Genomic DNA, 19,989 nt, shown 5'->3' with positions numbered 1-19,989 from the left:
GGGCAATCAGAGGGAGCATGTCCTCCACCACACCCGGTGCAAGTAGTCACGACCGCCACTCTATTCGAAGTTAGAACATCTAACTTCTTACTCAATGATTCTACTTGAGCCGCCAATGAAGTTACTACATCTATCTCATGAAGCCCAGCCACCTTATTCTTCTTCCTAGCATTCCATTGGTAGCTATTTAACCCATTTCTTCAATTAGTTGGCGGGCCTCACCGGGGGTCTTGCTACCTAAGGTACCTCCTATTGTCGCATCCAAGAGTTGCCTTGTGCTCAGATTCAACCCGTTGTAAAAGGTCTGAACAATCATCCACTCTGGGAATCCGTCTTGCGGACACTTTCTAAAAAGCCCCTTGAACCTTTCCCACGTCTCAAATGGAGACTCCAATTCTGACTATACAAAGGATGAGATCTCATTCCTAAGCTTTGCAGATTTTCCATGAGGGAAATAACAGGCAAGAAAAACTTCTACCATCTCCTCCCATGTGGTAATTTATGCTCTAGGTAATGAGTGTAGCCACTGCTTTGCTCTCCCCTTTAAAGAAAATGGGAAGGATCTCAACTTGATGGCATCATCCGTCACTCCATTTATCTTGAGCATATCACACACCTCGAGAAAGTTCTCTATATGACTGTTAGGATCCTCATCGGCCAAACCATTAAACTGTGCGGATTGCTACAACATGTGGATGAATGCCGGTTTCAGCTAGAAGTTCTGAGCTATAATCGGCAGACTCATGTTACCATATAAAGTGTTCCACACGAAATATATTTGTCACACATATCACTATTCATCTTCCATATAGTTAAGAAGCAAATTAAATATTTTTATTCCCTTTTCCCTGTGGATACGATACTCCACTCACCTGGGATTTATTAATTCGATAACTCCGTGCACTTGTGGGGAGCAACTATCAGTAAACCACAAGTGCACGGGTGTCGAAGTAATAATTATGCCGGTGAGTTGGTAGTCGAATCCACAGGAAACGGAAGTATTACTATTAACAAATTTTTAGTTATTTAGTCGTAATCAATGAATGCAATGAATTAAACAAATTGCAAGAAAAGTTAATGAGCAAGCAAACGGGCAAGAAATAAAGTGAAGGAGTTCTCAATCAATTAAATGAGATACCCGGGAATGCTCCCGCTAGGATCTAACATGAAGCTTAATATTCACCAAATACTTCCAAACAGAGTCTAATGAGTCAAGGTAATCCAAGAACAACCATCCCTTGACTCCAAGCCAGAATACTTGAATGTGACTGCCTTTGTGCCCCTCCAAATCATTGTGTTAACTTGAACATGAGGAGGTTGGCACACATTCTTGCATCTTGAACCTGACTTATGTCTTCGTGTTTGATCCTTCTTAAGATTTACTCCAAATGGTGCATTCACGATCTACATTGGCTTCTTTCTCTAACATTCGGCCGACCATTACTCTGATTCTTTCTCTAACTTACAGAGAAAGTCTAAAATTTAGAAACCACTGATTCTTGGCAGACCATTCCTTAGCACTTCAGGCACCCTAATTGATTTGAAAGGACGGAAGTTAATGCTAAGAGTCTGAGAAAAAGAAGTGGTGTACACTTTGCCGGCTGCTATGAAACATTTTTTAGATCATGATGACACACTTTAATTTATTGATGAAACTGATAGGTTGATTTTTGATTGTGTGCAGGAGGTGCTCTCGATCAACCTGTTGGATGAGTATTTGGGAGAGTTGGAGAATGAAGAACAAGACGAACCTCACTACCATCCTCAATTTCACAACTTGAAGCAACCAAAAGAGAAGTATCATGTACTAGTGCTAAGGAAAAAGAGAAAAAGGAATCATTTGTGAAAAAAATGTGGAGGGAGATTCATGGGAGAAAAAAAAGGTACCAAGCTTCATCACCCCACATCTCAAGGAGGAAAGGTAAATTTTTCACCCCTCTCTAATCATGAACAATTCAAGGTCTTGTTAATGTTGTCACTGAATTTACCTGGAAGAAATAACACTACTAGGAAAATTGGGGCTGACTTCAAACTCTTTGAACCCCCATGAGGTAAAGAATGAGGTACGTGAGGCTCGTGACTTTAAACAAGCGCTTCTTGGGAGGCAACCCAAGCATTCGGGGGTGTTTGCTTACATTTTTCGTATTTTTAGATCATAGTTCATTTCACTTTTTGTATTTCTTATACTTGTTTGTTTTTGAATAAGTTCATGCTCACACATGTGGCATATTGTTCTCATCATTTTAATTGTGGTGTATTTGTGCAACTCATTGAGAAACTCATGTTTAGGTGTTAATTCATGTGCTAGATCATCGTTTTATCTATTTCATTCATCTTTGGAGAAGTCTTCGACCTTGCTATACCATTTGTACATGATGAGGAGCAGGTTTTTGATGTTTTGAAGGTTTTTAAAAGCTATATGGCCATACTGGGGAGTATGGGGGTCGTCTGAGATGAACACAGAGTAATTCAGAGGCTCTGTGCCATATCAGACGGGTCCCAGATGACCCCGATACAGGGCCATCTGGGATGGCCAGATTTCTCAGATAAGAGGGGGTTCTTGGCCCCATACGCCCCATACGGCCGTATGGGCCAGCTCCTTTATCACCCCGCCGCCTCTCTCTCTCTCTCTTCCACCCTCTCTTTCTCTCATCTTTCCACCAAATTTCTCTCTTCTTTCTCCCTCATTTCTTGGCCAAATCTTCTCATTTTTCCTGCTAAAAATTCTCCCAATCCATTAGAGACTTTGATCTATTCATTTCCCTCGAGGTTAAAGCTTGTTTTCTCAAGATTTCATCAGTATGCTTTTTCAATGCCCTAGTTTTATCTTTCTCATTTCTTGGGCATTCTTGAAGATTTTGTGAGGAATTTCTCTAAAATTTTGCTTGGTTTGAATGTTGTGAATGCCATGGATGAATTTTCATTCAAATTTATGTAAAAAATTTTTGATTCTCTGAATATAGGGAAAACTCTTGCTGTGTGAATAGTGACCATACGGCCGTATGACCTCAAAAATTCTATTTTTCATTTGTTTCCCCTATATTTTGCATTTTATTTTGATTTATCTGGTATCCCTATGAGCTTGAACAAGGTTGTCTTCATTGTAGGGATGCCTCACACTAAAAGACTCGCCTCCAGGCACCCAAGAACCACTGCACCCTCATCTACACCCGATGAACCCGTCTTCAAGTTAGCCCATCATCGAGATAGATATGATACATTGAAGACAAAGCCATTTGGGACATTGTGCTATATTGATTGGGAGCTGGTGGAGAACCTTGGGATAGCAAATCAAGTCAAGGAGTGGTTATCACATAATTATTGGGACAAGCTTTTTGCCATAAACGAGCCAACCTTTCGCCAATTAACCTTGGATGTTTTGAGTACATTCGAGGCATGACAAGATGGACAATCCATGTGGGATAGGAAATATATCACCATCTGCTTTCAAGCTTTTGGGAAAAAGCGTACTATGCACCACTTGGACTTTACTAAGTACTTGGGAATTTATGATGATGAGCTTATCAATTCAATGCCCGGTACACGTCTTATGCTTGATTTCCCAATTGAAGTGGGGAGAAGCAACTATTGGGTGACCTTGGCAGGTAGTGATCAGACCCAGAAAGCCTCGCACATGACAGACCTGGCACACAGATTCATTCATGCTTTAATTGCTCGTTCTATTTGGGGTTGGGCCGATAGCAAGGGGGTGGTCACTCAAGCTAATATTTACACGATGTATGGCATCTTTGACCGGTGCCCTACTCACCTTGGCCACCATGTCACCGATGCATTTCTTCACCAGGGCTCGTATACCCAATTGGGAGCTATTTTTGCTGGGCCCTATGTGACTAGATTGATCCGTGGCATGGGTTTATTTGAGAAGACGCGAGTATGACCATTGTAGAAGGTGCAGCACCCCTCGAGAAGGCCCACGTACGGGCAATTGGCTTGGTGGTGAGCGAGCATGCGAGTGGCAGACCCACACATCACCAGGCCACTGGTGAGTCTAGTCAGCGACAAATAGAGCACACAAAGTCAGAGCCTGAGGACATGCCTGTCCCCACCCCTAGCACTACATCATTACCTGACTTCAACATGAGATTGAGGGGGATTGAGGGAAAGGTTCAGGCTGTGCGTCAGGAGCAACGTGAGATTCGTTGCCAGCTTCACCAAATTATTGAGGGACAATGCTGACTCAAAGCAAATTTTTACCGTTTCAGCACCTTGTACTATGGCTCATCCTCACACACTATGACCCCTCTTTCTGCCGCCATGCCACCCCCACCGGCACCAGATTGTGATGAGCAGCAGCCTGTTTGAGCATGGACACCTATCATTTACTTTAGTTAGCTTTGTTTTGTATTTTTGTGTTTTGATGAGTTGGCATGATTCTTACCCTACTGACTTGTGATTGTCGAACTCTATGTTATTTTCATCTTTGTGTTTTGTTGACTACTCCCTAGTTTCTTCCTTGTGTTTGTATTGGTAATTTTTTTGTGAAATGATGATGTCACCTTTTTGCCTCGCAGGTCATTGAGGGAATTTGGTGAACTTTCCTAGTTTTTAATGAAGGTCAGACGAGACATGAAGTGCTCACCACACCTTTTGTCGAGTCATACCTCGCGACGAGCACAAGTTGAACCGGGGAAGTTCGTTTTCACCCTCCTCTATTATTTGCATTGCTTCATCTAGCATGTTTTTAATGATTAGTTTACATTGATGGTAATGTACAACACTAAGTGTGGGGATGGGTGTATTTCATGTATTAAGACCATTGTTTACATGCTAGTGTTACCTATGATGGCTTTGTTCATTCTTGTAAGATTCTTTTAGCTTGGATTAATGATTGATGTGAGTTACTTGTTTCAATGCTTTATTGAATCCTGTTTTACCCCTAGTATTGTCATGTGCACTGAATTTTTTGTCAATGCCCTGGGAATAGCCAATGTGACTACTCTAACTCTCTTGTATGCATAACACACTACTTTGAGTACTTGGCCTTAGAACACTAAGTTTTATCCTTCAATGTTTTCTTAAGAACTTCTAAGTCTTATTGAGCTAATCCGAGTTTTGTGTCATGTAGTGTACTCTGAAGATGTGATCTAGGGTGAACATGAAAAAGAATAAAAATGAGTCTTTGTCAGTATTCCTCTGCTATTGAAGCATGAATGCGAATATGTAGACTGTAATCGAGTAGTTCGGTGGCTCTTGTGCCTAACCAGCATGTGTAGTCTATGTTAGTCAGACTCAAAAAAAAAAAAAAAGAAATGAATGATGAAGTGAAAATAAAAACCCTAGTTATCTTTTTGAGTACCTACCAAAAGTTTTGAGAAGATAGTGGATTTAGTTTTGAGCTATAGAATTAGAAGGATCATACTTGGCCATTAAAGTAGCACTTAGTAGTTTAAGACTTAGTATTCTTTGTAAGTGGATTGAGTAGCATCTAGAGCTGTACTGATTGAAGTCCTTAAGCTAGACCAGATCAGGGCAAATGAGATATAAGATTCACTTACACAGCACAGACATATAAGGGGTGAGACAGGATATTTTTAATATGCTTATTGACTATAACTCAAAATCTATGTATCATTGTCCATTGCTTTTTGAGTCTTATATTTGCTTGATGCCAGAGGTAATGCATTTAGCCACTTTTCAGTCTCTTTGCTTTTCATGAGTTGATTGCTTGGGGATAAGCAACGCTTAAGTGTGGGGATATTTGATAAGTGTTTAAATATAGGTGTTTTCGTATATATATCGTATTCACTTTGCATGTATTTTGTGAGGTTTGATGCCCGTTTTGCGCTTAATCATCTATTATTTGCATTATACGGCATAAGGAAGCCATGGAGAACAAGAAGATATCATTTAGGCGAAAAAGAAGAAAACATGAATTTCATACCACCCCCATACTACCCAATATGGGGGCCGTATGCACTGTAGCAGTGGAATGATTTGGAGTTGTCTGCCTAGATTTTCATACTACCCAGTATACAGGGCCATATGGAGGCCATATGCACCTCGTATGAAATGCGAATCTAGGGTTTTTAAGTGCTATACGACCCCCATATGACCCCTGTACGGCCCATATGTCATGGGGGATATAAATATTGACTTTTAGGGCAGAACAAGGGACTTTTTCTGGGCATATTTTGAGAGACCACTTGAGAGGCTTTTGGGAGACTTTTGGAAGGAGAAGAAGGACAAGGATGCTAAGAGATCATCCAAGGCCAAGGTCCAAGACTCTCAAGGCATGAAGGCAACATTCAAGGGGAGATCTACCACGATTTGAAGGAAGGAGACCCGCGGCTAGAGGAAGCGTCATTTGGCATTCCTTTGGCAGGGAAAGCATCATTCGGCACATTTTCTACCTTCTCCTCCACTATTTCATCTAAGAAGTGTCATTTATGCTTTTCTTTTGTGTTTTACTTGATTGTATTGCTTGTTGTGGGATGATGACACACTAGACCCCCAAGGCCACTGGGTGTTTGCGAACCTTGGGGGTTTTATTATGTATTTTAGATGATTACTTGTTAATTCCATGCTTGTTTAATTTTGATATTTAATCCATTGTTTTCATGCTAAGTGCTACACTAAGGAGAAATCCATAGCTCTTTGATAAGTGATGCATGTAGATGTGACTTGCTCGCATGTATTAGATCATTGAATTTCTTTCTTGGTCATTGGTTGTTCTCTCTAATTTGTTGATAATCTTTTTTTAGTTTTAATTGCACCTAGTAAAGTAAATTCAATCACTTGAGATCTTAGGCTAGATAATAGGTCAAGAAGAAGTAATAGGAGATCCTTAGCCCCATGGAATATGATCATCATGTCTTCGCACGAGGTATTACTTGGCGATCCCGTACACTTGCGGAGAAGCAATCAACATAGTGTAGAGTTAGTCATGGTTGACCTTAGGTTTGGGACCATGTATTTAAGCATGTCCATGACTCATTAAGCATTATTTAGGAAGCATAATAGTTGGTTTTGCACTTGAAGCAATTATCCTAGGAGGAACAAAATTTTGAGTACCCTACTTTTATCGATGGCCTTTCCTCTCATTTATTTTTGACTCTCTTTTTATTTTCTTTAGTTTGTTTGCATCAATCTTTATCCGCACCATCACTGTTTCATTCCTACTTGGTTAAGTAGCAATCTTGGTGTTTCTATTCCATATTCCCTGTGGATATGATACCCCACTCACCTAGGATTTATTACTATGACAAACCTATGTACTTGCGGGTCACATGCAAGGGGAATTTGCGTTTAGAGACACTTTGCATTTTACTATTTTAGCTATTTATCTTTCATTCTATTCCACACTTTCTTATTCTTCTATTATTCTCATTTGTTTTCTATTGTCATGTCTTACTCATTCTTGCAAGGAGCTTAAATGATGATTGATTCACTCATTGCTCTATATTCTCAAGTTGAAGCTCTAAGTTAAAAAGTTGATAGAATTGTTACTTCACAACAATGAAGCAATCCATGTTGCAACACATATCATCCAATTGAAGTGAGCTACCCAAACCCACTATGAAATGATGATGGACAACATTGGGAAGAACCTCAAGGTGAATGTCAAAATGATGAGCTACTTGGACAGGATGCGCTTCAGTTGCAAAAAGTATTAGCTAATTTTATTGAAGCAACTGATGTCCTTGTCCGAAATATCGAGACCACATTTAGATGTCATGAAGCCTGTTTTAAAAACCTTGAGAATCAATTAGGAGGGATACTTGATACACTCTCTAAGGAACAATAAATATTTGAGCAAGCAATTCAAGTTACTTATAGAAATGATGTGGTAGTGAATGACAATGAAGAAGTGGGATAGAATGGGTATGATGTTGTAGAGACTGAGTGGATGCAAGAAGAACCTTTCTTTCAAAGTGGGAATTGCTTCAATGGGCAGTGTGTTTGTGAGCAAGGAATGATGCACAAAGGCTTGGTGAATACATATTTCTTTCAAGTTGAAATGAAAGAAGAAGCAAACCCTAAGGTAATGGAACAAGCATCTCTCTTTGGGATTGATAAACTCATAAATTGCAAGAAAGAGATTTTGGAAATTGGAGAAGATATGGGTAGGAGATTTAAATCATCCATTGACCCACCTGTGCTACGTTTGGACAATTCCCAACCCAAATTGTTTCCTTTGAGGCCGAAGTTAAGATAGCTGGACTCTCCAACAAGTTTTCTGCCCCGGCAAGTAGACTTTTGGTTTAAAAGAAGTAGCTTTGAAATGTCTAGTTGGGAGGAACATACTCTTTTCAATCCTCCATAAGGTAAGGAAGAGGTACGTCAAGCTAAGTGACATAAAACAAGCGCTTCATGGGAGCCAACCCAAGTAATTATTGCTTTTCTAGTTCTTAGTTTAGTTTTACATGAATAAGAGCTTGAGTGTTGGTATTTTGATTCTTATATGCCATTGCTATGTTTTTCTTGTATATTGTTGGTGTTTTCGTGTGTTTTAATGTGTGTGGCGAAGTTTATGGTCGTTTGAGCATGTTTTGCATGATTCTCTAGTGTATTTTGCATTATAAGGACAGGCTCTGAGTGTGCATATATGTTCAGGAATTTTCTGCAGAGCCTGCAAATTTTTTTAGGTCATCTAGAGAATACAAACGGGTGTGTGGAATTTCCACATGGGCATGTGTTTCTGTTGAGAAGCTCATCATACACAAGGGCATGGACTTGCCCCTGTGGATGACCTGTTGATAGTCACACGCCCGTGTGTTAATCCCACACGGGCATGTGTTTCTCTTTAGAGAGTTGGAGATTTCTCCCGAGAATACATAGGGGCGTGCTTCTACCCCTATGGATAATCCTATGCCAAACACAGGGGCGTGGGTAATTTTCACACGCCCGTGTGGATCTCTACAGAGTAGTTCTTCTCTATCCCAAAAAAACACAGGGGCGTGGAGATGCTCCTGTGTGTTGACCCTATGACAATCCTCGCCCGTGTCAACCCTATGACAGAGAAGCCACAGGGGCCTGCGTCTACCCCTATGGGTCAAGCACGCGGACATGGGGAATTTCCACACGCCCATATGGAGCCATTTAGAAGCATAGAGTGATGAGCCTCAATTAGTACCAATGGAGACTGAGGCACCTCCAGCGGCGGAGAGCGTATCCTCCGAACGTTTTTTACACCATCTCGAGCTCGTGATCGCTTTGAGAGGCTCGAGAATGCTTTAGGAGTGGTGCGGACAGAGGTCTCCGACATCAAGGCCACGCAAGACGCTCAGTGCACAGAGTTCATGGAATGTTTCGATGTATTACAACAGATCTTAGAGCGAGATGTCGCCTCCTTATTTGTCTTGTGACCGAGGACTCCTCAGCCCTCCTCGGCATCTCCTGCACCCCCGTCTCCTATACCAGCACCGGTGGATCCACCTTATGTTTCCCCACCACCAGCAGTGGCAGAGGAGCCGACAGAGCGTGACACCGACATTTGACTTTATTTTTCTACAATTTCTTTATTATGCATTTTATTTTAGACTTTTTCACTCATAAAGGATTCTCCTTCTGAGTTTATTTCCATTTTTCATCTCGAGTTGTATTCATTATCTATCTTTTATATATACTCAAGTTATTTTGTTTTTATTGAGCTTCACTGAATCCCCTCGTATATGTGTGCAGATGGTCTTGTCACTTGTGGAATTGAGACTTTGTCATGGGCACGGCCAAAGTGCTTTGGCACTTGACCGTGTGAGCTTCACAACCCGTTGGAACACTACTCCCAAGGATTTAGCTTCATCAAACGCAGCACCAGGAGTTAGGGAAGTATTGTTTTGATTGCTCCTCCCACATAATTTTTCATTGATATACATTATGAGTGAGCTTGCATGTGTACATTGGGGGAGTTTGATAGTGCACACATCCTTTTTATTGTTCTTGATTGATATCCATGTTCACATAGCCAATGGCGGTTCACCTTAATTGCAATGATTGTATTCCTAAGTTTAGGAGAATTTTTTAACATTGAATATCTTCATGCTCTAGTTTTATTAGAATTTTTAGGAATTTTTGCCCGAATTACACTTAATGCACTACTCACTCTTTATACTCTATTGGAAACTCATGTTCAATGTTAAAGAGACTAGTTATAGTTGTTTCTTGTGTTAAATTCTAAAAAAAAATGAATGATGAAAAGAAGGAACAAAATATTTTTCTTGTTTGTTTTGCATTTTGGATGGAAAAAGCTACCACCTATGTAGTATGAAGCTACTCTCATAAGTCGGATACTAGTTATGCCCTAATGAGAGAAAGATCTATCTCATAGAATGAGTGAAAGCTACCACTCCGGTAGAAAGAGCTACCACCTCGAAAGTGTGAAAGCCACCTTAGCGGCCGCTTGGGAAAGGGCTACCTTAGAGAATGTGTGAAGCTACTACCATCTTTAAATTTTTGTTACTTTCTTGCTGTAGATAAATAAGTCCCTTATACTTAGAGCTTTGAGGAGTATACCTTGGGTTGACATCAGTGAGCCCACACACTTTCACGATTTCGTGTTTGTTGTCCTTTTTTATTCAAGTTTTTAACTAGAGCTTCGATCTTTCATATTTAGTGTTAAAATTTCCCTTACTTGCAGAATGCTCTCTTTGTATACTTTGGTGAACCTAAGGCCAAGAACTTTCAATATTTTCTTCATTGATGCACAGAATGTTTAATTTTTCCTTAAGGACAAGCAGAAGCTTATGTGTGGGGGAGTTTGATAAGTGCTTGTTGATAAGTGCTTGTGCGATATGAATGCGAAGCGTTCATTCCTTATGTTGGGCATTACTTTTCTCAGGTTTTTACATTAATATGTGTGTTTTTATGTTACTTTTATGCAGGTACGGTTGTGAGGCCGAGTATGAAGGAAATAGGCCAATGTGGATCATAATGCACCGATTTTGGAGAAGATCTTGCTAAGGTTCAAACGCAAAGACATAGGTCCGGTGTGAGATGCTAGAGTGTGTGCCAACCTCCTCATATTTGAGTGAGCACATTCATTTGGAGGGACACAAAGGCAGTCACACTCGAGCATTCTGACTTATGCATATAAGAACAAGAGATCCACCAACATGTACATCATTGAAGAAGCAAGTGATTCACGACGTAAACGTGTGCCCGTTTGTGTTACCCCAATGAAAGTATGGAATTCGGGAGTATTTTCGGCAGCACTGTTCATAGCCGGCCAACAAATCAGAGAAATAGAGAATCCACATGGGTGTGTGGAAATTATCCACGCCCGTGTGGAAATTCCACAGGGGCGTGTGACATCATACACGCCCGTGTAGTCGCCCGATTCCACCCCTATTTAAAGCCGATTTCAGCCCCGATTTCAGTATTCTTTTCTCTATCTTTTCCCCAACTTGCAAGAGGGCTTCGGCTAGTGTTTCAAGGGGTATTGGCCAAGGTTTTGGAGAGGTTCTACGGCTAAGACATCGTGATTCCATTAGGAAGAAGGTTGGTAGGGGAGCTTCGATTGAGGCGTATCCTATACCGGACGAAGGAATCCTTCGACGACGAGTAGATGGCTTTCCACAAGACCATCGACACAACTGTCGAGGGGGTTTCTTTATGGATTTATTGCTTTTACATTCAATTTCTTTGATTGTACTTAGCTCCATGGAGAGCTAAACCCCTAGTGGGTACTTGGGTCGTTGTGAACCCTAGGATGTATTCGTTTCATTGAACTTCTTTATTATGCTTTCAATAAATTGATGTTTATTGTGAGTTCCAACCTTGAATGCTTGATTGTATGAACATTTCCCCTAGAGTGACACTAGGGTTGAGAGTTCTTGTTGGTAACCTTGTGAGTGAGTGACACACCGCGAGCGTTAGACAAAGCTAGGTTGGAGAGGGTTGAGAGGGTGAGTCGAGAGGTACAGGAGCGTCCCCTTTCCCCTCCAACTTGATAGATTCTACCTCCGTTCCTTGGGTTCTTTGCGGCCATAATAGAGTGAATGGTCTAAGGGATGAACCTCCGCTGGGGCCTAGTTGCGCGTGCAATGGGGTGAAGCATTGAGGGGATCTTAGTATCTAGGGCTTAATTGTGGCTAGGGACCTTCCGCCTGGGCCAAAGTGTTAGGTCTATAATTAGGAAGCGATTTCTCACTTGGAATCCCTAGAGCTCATTGCAACTTTATTCGAGTGTGAGGTTGAGAGGTTATTTAATCTCTCCTCCGGGACATGAATAGAGTTAGGCAAAGTTGACCATAGATTTTGGACTATGTATGTAAGGATTTCCACGACTCACCATTGCATTGATTAGGAAGCATAATAGAGAATTCTTGTACTTGAAACGATATTCCTAGGTGAAGCATCATCCGAGTACCCCATCTTTATCAATTGCCTTGCCTCCTCCTTACTTTTGCTCTCTTACTTGTTGCTTTTAATTGTTGAGAATTGAATCATTATCACACTTATCATTGTTGATACTTCACATAGCTAAGAATCGAATTAAGTTTCTTTACTGCCTACTCCCTGTGGATTCGACCCCGCTCACCCGGGATTATTACTTTGACAAACCCATGTACTTGCGGGATATACGCAAGGGGATCTTGTCACTTGTGCGATATGAATGTGAAGAGTTCTTTCCTTATGTTTAGCATTACTTTTCTCTTGTTTTTACACTAATATGTGTGTTTTTATGTTACTTTTATGCTGGTAGGGTTATGAGGCCGAGTATGAAGGAAAGAAAACAATGTGGATTATAATGCACCGATTTTGGAGAAAATCTTCCTAAGGTTCAAACGCAAGACATAGGTCGGGTGTGAGATGCTAGAGTGTGTGCCAACCTCCTCGTATCTGAGTTAGCACAACCATTTGGAGGGGCACAAGGGCAGTCACACTCAAGCATTCCGACTTATGCACATAGAACAAGATCTCCACCAACTTGTCCGTCATTAAAGAAGCAAAGCGATCCACGACGTGAACGTGTGCCTGTTTGCGTCACCTCGATGAAAGTATAGATTCGGGAAGTATTTTAGGCCAGGTACTTTAGCAGAGCACTGTACCAAAAGTACTATAGCAGTACTGTTTACAGCCGGCCAAAAATCATAATTCCAGAGAATCCACACGGGCGTGTGCATTTGATGGAGCTAAATCCTTGGGAGTAATGTTCCAACAGGTTGTGAAGCTCACATGGCCAAGTGTTGAAGCACCTTGGCCGTGTCCATGACAAGTTCTTAATTCCTATGTTGACAAGACCATCTGCATGCATACATGAGGGGGTTTAGTGAAGCTCAATAAAACAAAAATAACTTGAGTATATAAGAGATAAAGTAATGAATACAACTCGAGGCAATAAAACAAAAATAAACTCAGAAGAAAAGTCATTTCTGAGTATACAAGTCCAATATGAAATGAAATAAGTAATAAAAATGACAAAAATAAAGTCAAGTGTCGATGTCGCGCTCTGGCTCTGCTACTAATGCTGGCGGTGATGAGATACACGATGGGTCAACCGGTGCTGGACTAGGTGATGGAGATGTCGGAGATGCCGGGGGAGCCCGAGGTCTCAGAATAAAAGATGAGGCAATGTGTCACTAAAAAAATCTTCTGTAGCGTATCAAAACATGCCATGAACTCTATATACTGTGAGGCCTGTGTAGCATAGACCTTAGCAACCTCTGCTCGGACCTCAGCGATTAATATCTGAAGTATCCCAACAGCACTCTCAAGCCTCTCAAAGTGAAAATGGGCCCGAGATGGTGTAAACATGCGCACTGAGAGTGGATCCTCTACCACAGGAGGTGCCTCGGTCTCCATCGATACAGGCTGAGGCTCAGGGGCAGGCTAATCACACCTCAGCTATCTCTAGAATCGGCATAATCAAGGCATAAACTCCAGATCGGACCCTGTGAACCATCCTCATCAGGCGCAGCGTCTCTATGACCAAAGGAGCAGGTATACTAGCCTTCTTGATCCCCTGAATCACGCTCAGAAGACCCATACCCATAACCAATCTTGTGATATATGGACCTGAGAAGATCACTCCCGATCTAGCATATTGCCCCTGATGTCGTATATACTCCGTGACGATGTGTCTCAAATGGATCGATGTGTGTTGAACCATCGAATACAGATATAAGAGCTCCTGCCGGCTCAGGACGCCGGTGCTGTTAGCACGGTCGTTTACCTACCTACTCATAATAATATGCAAATATCGATGTGCAGGTCAGAAAAGACATGTGGCCTTGGACATCCCTGGCTCATACTGGCCTGTCAGCATAACACTCCACATTCCCTCTGTAGAGTCAAAGCAGCGGGATAATCTGTTGGTAACTGCGTGTACTCCTCAATACCTATGAACGCCTCATCATACAACCATAGTCTAATCGAAAACTGTGTCCCACTATACTATCGTGATCCCCCAAAACTATCATACGCATGGTCGAACTCAAGTGAAGATAACACCTCGAGTGTAAGTCTACGGATGACTGGCACTCTGATCGTCAATAACTATCCCCAACCTCCGACCGATACCAACTCCTCTACCTCATCCTCTAACTCTCATCCCTGTTGTATATCTCGCAATATGCTTGTGTCCAGAAATCGAGTCTGTCCAATTCTAAGTTTTGACAAATGCACAAAATAGGCCTGATGCTCGGCGATAGTAAATCTCATGCTCTCGGACATAGGAAATGACTCACGCTGCCGTTTATCCTCTTGCTTCTTTCACCGAGGTGCCATGATGTGCAAAATTTGAAAGAAAATAGATCAAACAAGCAAAATAGGTAGTGTTGTAGAAATCCACACGGTCGTGAGGAATTTTCACATGCACGTGTGGATTAACAGGGCATGAAAAACACATGACCGCGCTTCAAAAATCCAACAACACAATGTTAATTACATCTAACTTCGTTCTAAACATGCATAACCATTCTAATTATAGAAACAAAGAAACATTAACCAGTTTCATCGATTAAAATCAAGAATTGATGAAGAAAACAAAGAGATAGGGCTTACCGATGAGTTGAAATGAAAAAAACTTGAATTGGCTAGAAAACCAAGTGGAAATCTCTCCAAAAATGGCAGTACGAAGTCGGGAAGAAGTGTTAATGTTCTCTTAGGCGAATAGGGAGTATGGAAATGAAAAGAAACCATGATCCTTTAAAAGGACTCACACCTCTTGGTGTTCTACACATCCACATGTGCATGCAGAAATTACACACGCTCGTGTGCCTGACCCACAGGCGTAGCAGCATACCCCTGTGGCTTCTCTGTCCAACCGAGAGAATCATATAAGTGTTTTGCACGCCCGCGCAGAAATTGCGCACAACCATGGACATTTACAAGCCCAACTCACAGGGGCTAACACACGCCCTTGGGTCTTCTCAGAATGGAGAGAGCTCTTCTGCAGAGATCCGCAAGGGCGTGCGTAAAATACCCACGCCAGTGCATTTATCACAGGTTCGCCCACAGTGGCGAGTCCACGCCCCTATGCGCTCTCGGGATAATTTGCTAAGTCTTTAAAGGAAAACGCATGCCCGTACGGAAATTACCTGCCGGCGTGCGGAAATCACAAGGTCACTAACAGGGGTGTGTCCACATCCCTTTGTCTTCTCTGGATGAGCTCGTTGTATCCAATAGCCTTGGAGCGGTTCCGGTGGCGTCTCCTAGCCCTCTTCATCTTTCGAAGCACCTTCTTCATGATCCCCGGAGTAGATGGCACTTCTTCTTTTGGATTAAGCATCATTACTTCTTCATTGTCCACATCTTGGTCAAACAAACCCTCGTATGGATCTAGGTTGAACATTTCCTGCATGTGTTCATCAACAATCTCATCAGTAGTGTCTAGAAAATACAAAGTATCATCAAAATCTAGAGAATACCGCATGGCTTCGGCAAGCCGGTATGTGATCTTATCATTAATATAAGGAGGTTGGCACACATTCTCGCATCTTGAACCCGACTTATGTCTTCACATATGAACCTTCTTAAGATTTCCTCCAAATGGTGCATTCACGATCTACATTGGCTTCTTTCTCTAAAATTCAGCTTCACAACCGTATATGCATGAAAGAATCATAAATGCACACATATTAGCATTGAAACCCAATAAAAGTAATGCTTATCATAGGGAAAGAACACTTTGCATTCCTATCGCACAAGCACTTATCACTCTCTAAACCCTAGCCACTGGCCTCCCTAAAGTTGGAAAAAAAGATAGAAGAAAGGATGAAAGATGGATCCTAAAATCGGGGTTGTTCGCAGCTTTATATAGGCTAGAATCAGGAATCCACACGGGCGTGTGGAATTTCCACAAGCCCGTGTGGATTTTTGGAAATTAGATTTTCTACGGGCTGTTAGCAGTAATCGCTATAGTAATTGCTACAATACCCTGCTATAGTACTCCGCAAAAATACTCCCGAATCCACGCTTTTCATCAAGGCAACATAAACAGGCACACGTCTATGTCGTAGATCGCTTTGCTTCTTCAATAAAAGGTCTCATTATTGAAGATCTTGCTATCATTACACAAGTCAGGATTCGCAAATGTGACTGCCTTTGTGCCCATCCAAACCATTATAATTGCTTGAGCACACGGAGGTTGGCACACATTCACGTATCTTCAATCACAACTTATGTCTTCACATTTGTTCATTCCAATACTTCATCAACAAAGTATAATCACAATCCACTTTCGCTTCTTTCTTTCATATTTGGCTTCACAACCCTTCATGCACAAAAGTTCACAAATACACATGCATTAGCCCTAAAACCTAATGAAAGTAATGCTTATAGGAAGAAAAGAACACTTCGTATTACTAATACACAAGCACTTATCAAACTCCCCCACAGTTAAGCTTTTGCTTGTCCTTAAGCAAAAATAAAACATCGAAGCAAAGAAGAAGGAAATATTTAAAGTGCTTAGCCTTAGGTTCACCATCGCATACATGGGAAACATTCCACAAGTAAGGAAATTTCAACACTAAATATGAAAAATCATTGATCTAGCTAAAAACTCGAATCAAAAAGGACAACAAACCCGAAATCGTGTAATTGTGTGAACTCACTCAAATAAACCCAAAGTATAGTCCTCAAAGTTCTAAGCATAAAGGACTTATTTATATACAAAACAAAGTAAAGAGGTAGTAGAAGCTTCACACATCTTCTAAGGTAGCCCTTTCTAAAATGGTCGCTGAGGTGGCTTTCACACTTTGGAGGTTGTAGCTCTTTCTACCATGGTAGTAGCTTCCACTCATCCTATGAGATAGCTCTTTCTCTCATTAGGGTGTAACTAGTATCCGACTTATAAGACTAGCTTTATACTTAATAGGTGGTAGCTCTTTCCACCACAAATGCATAACTAAAACAAATTTTTTTAGCAAAATAATGCAAGAAATAAAACTAATTAGTCCCTTAAACATCAAACATGAGTTTCCGAAAGAGTTTAATGAGCGAGTATTACAACAAGTGTGAATCGAGCAAAAATTCCGAAAACTCCAAGTAAAAACTAGAGCATGACAACATTCAATGTTAAAAATTCTCCTAAACTCAAGAATACCATCATTGCAACTAAGGTGAACTGCCATTGGCTGTGTGAGCATGCACCAATAAAAGTATAAATATAAAGGACATGTGTAAAGTGAACTCTCCCCCACACTTAAGACATACATTGCCCACAATGTACACATGCAAGTATAATAAAAGTATAGCAATTAAGCATATATGTGGGAGTGGGCAATTGAAACAATACTCCCCTGAATTCCTAGTGGTGCATTTGATGGAGCTAAATTCCATTGGAGTGGAGTTCCAACGGGTGGTGAAGCACACACAGTCAAGTGTAAAACCATTTTGACCGTGCCCATGACTAGTTCTCAATTTCCATACTGACAAGACCATCTATATGCATACACAAGGGGGATTTAGTGAAGCTAAAAAAAACATAATAAACTTGATTATATAAAAGATAGAGCAATGAAATACAACTCGAGACAAAAATATAAACTAAGAAGGAAGATCTTTTATGAGGATACAAGTCTAAAATGAAATGCAAAAGTAAAATACAAGAAATAAAAGAAAAGAAAACTAAAGACGCCTCAAGCGTCGGTCTCATCGGCAATGAAATACAACTGGTAAGTCGAACGGCGCTGGTGGATCTGATGATGGTGACACTAGCGGAGCTAGAGGGGTCCGAGGTCTCATGATGACTGGTGAAGCAGCGTCGCGCTCAAGTAGCTGCTGTAGAATATCATGACGCGCCATCACCTCTGTGTGTTGTGCAGCCTGTATTGCTCAAATCACTGTAATCTCAGTCTGTAACACCCCTACAACACTCTCAAGCCTCTCAAAGCAATCATATGCTCAAGATGAGGAGAACATGCACACTGGGGATGGCTCCTGTTCTTCAGCTATCTCTAGATCAGGTACAATCAGTATATGCACTTGACAAAACATCTATTGTGTATGTCCCACAAGTGCATGGGTTTGTCGAAGTAATAAATCCCATATGAGCGGGTATCGTATCCACACGGAGTAGGGAATAAAAACACTTAAATTGTTTCTTAACTAAGCGTAAAGTGAATAATAGTTGTGTGACAAGATATAACGTAACAAAAGTAAAAGAGACAAGAAAATGAGCACACATAAAGTGGAGGAAAGACAATCGATAAAAATGGGGTACCAGGATATTGTTCCGCCTAGGACAATCGTTTCAACTGCAAAACCCTCTAATATGCTTTCTAACTAATGCATTAACAAGTCGAGGAGATCCTTCAATGCATGGTCCCCAATCTAAGTTCAACCATGCCTAACTCTATACATGTCCCGGAGGAGAAATTGAACAATCTTTCAACCTCGCACTCCCATAGAATCGCAATGAGTTCTATTCATTCCAAGTGATAAATCCTCTTCCTAAATATAGACCTAAGCCTTTGGTCCAGGTGGAAGGTCCCTAGTCACAATTAAGCCCTAGGTGCTAAAATCACTTCAACGCTTCACTCAGTTGCCTCTACAACTAAGCCACAGCGGAAGGTCATCCCTTAATTCATTCACTCTACTATGACCACAAAGAACTAGAGAAAATGGAGGTAGGATAAATCACATCGGAGGGGAAAGGGGATGCTTTGCTACCTCTCGACTCACCCTCTCAACCCTCTCCAATCTAGCTTTGTCAAACTCTCGTGGTGTATCACTTACTCACAAGTGTTACCAAGGTGAACTCTCAACCCTATTGTCACTCTAAGGGAGCATTCAATCAATCAAGCATTTAAGATTGGAACTCAAATAAAACATCAATTAATGAGAGCCTAATAACAAGGTTTAATGAAACAAATACATCCTAGGGTTCACAAATCCAAGTAGCCACTACTAGGTTTAGCTCTCCATGGAGCTAGTTACAATCAATGAAATCGAATATAAAAACCAGTAATCCATAGAAAATCCCCTCGATAGTCGTGATGATGGTCTTCTGGAGAAGCCTTTACTCATCCAAGGGTCCCTTTGTCCGGCCTAGGATACACCTCGCCGGATCGGTACCGACGAAAACTCTCCCACTAACCTTATTCCAAATTGAGCGTGATGTCGGAGCCGTAGAACCTCTCCCAATCCCTAGCTAATACCTCTCCAAATCTTAGCCGCCACCCTTTCTCAAGTTGGGGAAAAGAAGGAGAAAAGAATGTTGAAATCAGGACTGAAATCGGCCTTAAATAGGGCTGGAATCGAGAATCCACATGCCCCTGTGGTTTCACCACATGGCCCATGGAATTTCCACACAGGCGTGGATAATTTCCACATGCCTGTGTGGATTCTCTAGAATTCACTTTCTCGGCCAGCTATGAATAGTACCTGCTACAATGAATTGCTACAGTATCCTGCTACAGCGCCGACTTGAATACACAGAAATTGGCACGCATTCTCGCATCTTGAGCCAGACTTATATATTCGCGTTTGATCATTTTCAAGGTTTCCTCCAAATGGTGCATTCACGATCTACATTGGCTTCTTTCTCTAAAATTCAGCTTCACAACCGTATATGCATGAAAGAATCAT

At 41.3% G+C, this 19,989-nt stretch overlaps 1 non-coding gene across 1 annotated transcript; it reads left to right on the top strand.

The window, feature by feature from the left end:
- Positions 1 to 326: 326 nt before the first annotated feature.
- On the top strand, positions 327 to 433 carry LOC120272824. The gene has a single exon (XR_005540359.1). It is a non-coding gene; the product is annotated as a small nucleolar RNA R71 (small nucleolar RNA).
- The last annotated feature ends 19,556 nt before the right edge of the window (positions 434 to 19,989 follow it).

The sequence above is a fragment of the Dioscorea cayenensis genome, chromosome 11 (assembly GCF_009730915.1).
Source record: "Dioscorea cayenensis subsp. rotundata cultivar TDr96_F1 chromosome 11, TDr96_F1_v2_PseudoChromosome.rev07_lg8_w22 25.fasta, whole genome shotgun sequence".
Classification (NCBI taxonomy): domain Eukaryota; kingdom Viridiplantae; phylum Streptophyta; class Magnoliopsida; order Dioscoreales; family Dioscoreaceae; genus Dioscorea; species Dioscorea cayenensis.
This window is presented reverse-complemented; position numbering and strand designations above follow the sequence as displayed.